Below are 3,912 nucleotides of genomic sequence, written 5' to 3' on the forward strand. Positions count from 1 at the left end.
GGCTTTTTATATGTACTTTTGTACTTTTAGTACCTTTTTAATGTACTTTAATGTACTTTTAATGTACTTTTAATGTACTTTTTAAGTACTTAATGTACTTTTAATGTACTTCTTTGTACTTGTTGTAACCTTTTAATGTACTTTTAAGATGTACTACTTTTAATGCGTACTTTTAATGTACTTTTCTACTTTTTAATGTACTTTAATGTACTTTTCTACTTTTAATGTACTTTGTACTTTTAAATGTACTTTTCTACTTTTAACTGAGTACTTTTAATGTACTTTTCTACTTTTAATGTACTTTTAATGTACTTTTAATGTACTTTTGCTACTTTTAATGTAGCGTTTGAATGTCTTGATTAGTGTTTTTCAAATCCAGTGAAATGTTTTATTATTCTTATGAAGGAGTACGACCGGATGGTAAAGGGGTCATCTCAAGAGAGACTTCCACAAAGCCATGGAGAGCCCACAAGCACTATACCCAGTCTGAGACGGAGTTCCTGGTCTAGAACTATTTTGCTCGGAACTTCTACAACATGAGAATGCTGGCGTTGTTTGTGGCCTTCGCCATCAACTTCATCCTCCTCTTCTACAAGGTAATCACAACCTGTAGGAAGTAGCTTTACGTTTTACCCCTCCGTGGATTCCTCTGGTGATGCTGCTGTTGGAGGGTTACTGGGTGGGGAGAACATCGGAGGGATAGAACTCTCCAACAATATATATTCTACTAATACATTTTCTATGGATTATATACATGAGGATCCAGCTACTTACTCACTGTTTAAAGAATAGTCGTTTTAGAGTGAGCCCGTGGTTCATTGTTCCCCCCTCACCCTCCTCCAGGTGTCCTCCTCCTCAGCGGTGATGCCTGAAAGCAGAAGGCCCCGGGCAGGCAGCAGTGTGCGGTGGGACCCCGTGACGGAGGGTAGTGACACCCAGGAGCCTCAAACCCCCCAGCAGGAACCTGTGTTTGTCCACTTTGTGCTGGAGGAGAGCACCGGATACATGGAGCCCACCCTGCGTATCCTGGCCATCCTACACACTGTCATCTCCTTCTGCTGCATCATAGGTTACTACTGCCTTAAGGTAGGATGCTGCTGTTACTACTGCCTTAGGATAGGATGCTGCTGTTACTACTGCCTTAGGATAGGTTACTACTGCCTTAAGGTAGGATACTGCTGTTACTACTGCCTTGGGACGTGTGGCCTTAAGGTAGGTTTATACTGCCTTAAGGTAGGATAGTGCTGTTACTACTGCCTTAGGATAAGGTTGTGTTACTCCTGCTTAGGTAGGATACTGCTGTTACTACTGGCCTTAAGGTAGGTACTGCTGTTACTACTGCTTAGGGTAGGATACTGCTGTTACTACTGTCTTCCAGGTAGGATGGTGCTGTTGACTCGCAAGGTGATACTGCTGTTACTACTGCCTTAAGGTAGGATGCTGCTGTTACTACTGCCTTAAGGTTATGGATCTGCTGTTACTACTGCCTTAAGGTAGGAACTGCTGTTACTACTGCCTTAGGGTAGGATACTGCTGTTACTACTATGTCTTAAGGTAGGATGCCTGCTGTTACTACTGGCCTTAGGGTAGGATACTACTGTTAACTACTGCTTGCTTAAGGTAGGATACTGGCTGTTACTACTTGCTCAAAGGTAGGATACTGCTGTTACTACTGCCTTAGGGTAGGATACTGCTGTTACTACGTGCCTTAAGGTGGGATACTGCTGTTACTACTGCTTAAGGTAGGATGCTGCCTGTTACTGACTGCCTTAAGGTAGGATACTGCTGTTACTATGCTTAAGGTAGACACTGCTGTTACTACTGTCTTAGGATAGGTTACTGACTGCTTAAGGTAGGATACTGCTGTTACTACTGCTAAGGGTAGGAATACTGTCTGTTGTATGGCTAAGGTGCTCTTAAGGTAGGATACTGATTTTTACTATATACTGGCCTTAGGGTAGGATACTGCTGTTACTACTGCCTTAAGGTAGGATACTGCTGTTACTACTGCCTTAAGGTAGGATACTGCTGTTTACTACTTCTTAGGTGGGATCACTCGCTGTTACTACTGCTTAAGGTAGGATACTGATGTTACTACTGCTCAAGGTAGGATACTGCCTGCCTCAAGGTAGGATACTGCTGTTACTACTGTCTCTCGTAAGGTTATTACTGTCTCTCGGTAGGTTCTACTGTCTCTACGGGTAGTTTACTACTGGTCTCTCGTAGGTTACTACTGTCTCTCTGGTAGGTTTCTACTGTCTCTCTGTAGTTACTACAGCCTCACGGTAGGTTACTACTGTTTCTCGGTAGGTTACTACTGTCCTCGGTAGGTTACTACTGTCTCCGGTAGGTTACTAATGTTCTCTCGGTAGGTATCTACTGTCTCTCGGTAGCTTACTACGTCTCTCGGTAGGTTACTACTGTCTCTCGGTAGGGTTACTACGCCTCAAGGTAGGTTACTACTGCCTCTCGTATGGTTACTAGCCTCAAGGTAGGTTACTACTGTCTCTCGGTAGGTTACTACTGTTCTCGTAGGTTACTACTGTCTCTGTAGTTACTACTGTCTCTCGTAGTTTACTACTGTTCTTCGGTAGGTTACTATGTCTCTCGGTAGGGTTTACTACTGTCTCTCGGTAGGTTAACTGACTGTCTCTCGTAGGTTACTACTGTCTCTCGGTAGGTTACTACTGTCTCTCTGTAGGTTACTACTGTCTCTCGGTAGGTTATTACTGTCTCTCGTAGTTACTGACTGTCTCTGTAGGTTACTACTGTCTTCTGTAGTTTCTACTGTCTCGGGTAGGCTTACTACAGTCTCTCGGTAGGTTACTACTGTCTCTCGCTAGGTTACTACTGTCTTCGTGTAGTTTACTACTGTCTCTCGGTAGGTTACTACTGTCTCTCGGTAGGTTACTACTTAGTCTCTCCTATGGTTACTACTGTCTCTGGTAGGCTTACTACTGTCTCTCGGTAGGTTTACTACTGTCTCTCGTAGTTACTACTGTCTTCTCGGTAGGTTACTACTGTCTTCGGTAGGTTACTACTGTCTCTCGTAGGTTATACTGTCTTCTCGGTAGGTTACTACTGTCTCTCGGTAGGTTACTACTGTCTCTCTGTAGGTTACTACTGCTCTCGTAGGTTACTACTGTCTCTCTGTAGTTTACTACTGTCTCTCGGTAGGTTTTACTACTGTGCGTCTCTAGGTTACTACTGTCTCTCTGTAGGTTACTACTGTCTCTCGGTAGGTTACTACTGTCTCTCGGTAGTTTACTACTGTCTCTCGGTAGGTTACTACAGTCTCCTCGGTAGGTTACTACTGTCTCTCGGTAGGTTACATACTGTCTCTCTGTAGTTTACTACTGTTCTCGGTAGGTTACTACTGTCTCTCCGTAGGTTAGCTACTGTCTCTCGGTAGGTTACTACTGTCTCTCTGTAGTTTACTACTGTCTCGGTAGGTTACTACAGTCTCTCGGTAGGTTACTACTGTCTCTCTGTAGGTTACTACTGTCTCTCGGTAGTTTACTACTGTCTCTCGGTAGTTTAGTACTGTCTCTCGGTAGGTTACTACAGTCTCTCGGTAGGTTACTACTGTCTCTCGGTAGGTTAATCCTGTCTCTCTGTAGTTTACTACTGTCTCTCGGTAGGTTACTACTGTCTCTCTGTAGGTTACTACTGTCTCTCGGTAGGTTACTACTGTCTCTCTGTAGTTTACTACTGTCTCGGTAGGTTACTACAGTCTCTCGGTAGGTTACTACTGTCTCTCTGTAGGTTACTACTGTCTCTCGGTAGGTTACTACTGTCTTCGGAGTAGACTTACTACTGGTCTCTTCGGTAGTTACTACTGGCTCTTCTCGGTAGGTATACTGCCAGGCTAACTGTCTGCTCGGTAGTTTATTACTACTGTCTCTCGGTAGG

General features: G+C 43.8%; 1 pseudogene; it reads left to right on the top strand.

Moving 5' to 3' along the window:
• Positions 1 to 3,912, top strand: part of LOC112076994 (ryanodine receptor 2-like) — a 46,169-nt pseudogene that overhangs the window by 11,539 nt on the left and 30,718 nt on the right.

Source organism: Salvelinus sp. IW2-2015, unplaced genomic scaffold, assembly GCF_002910315.2.
Source record: "Salvelinus sp. IW2-2015 unplaced genomic scaffold, ASM291031v2 Un_scaffold4185, whole genome shotgun sequence".
Classification (NCBI taxonomy): domain Eukaryota; kingdom Metazoa; phylum Chordata; class Actinopteri; order Salmoniformes; family Salmonidae; genus Salvelinus; species Salvelinus sp. IW2-2015.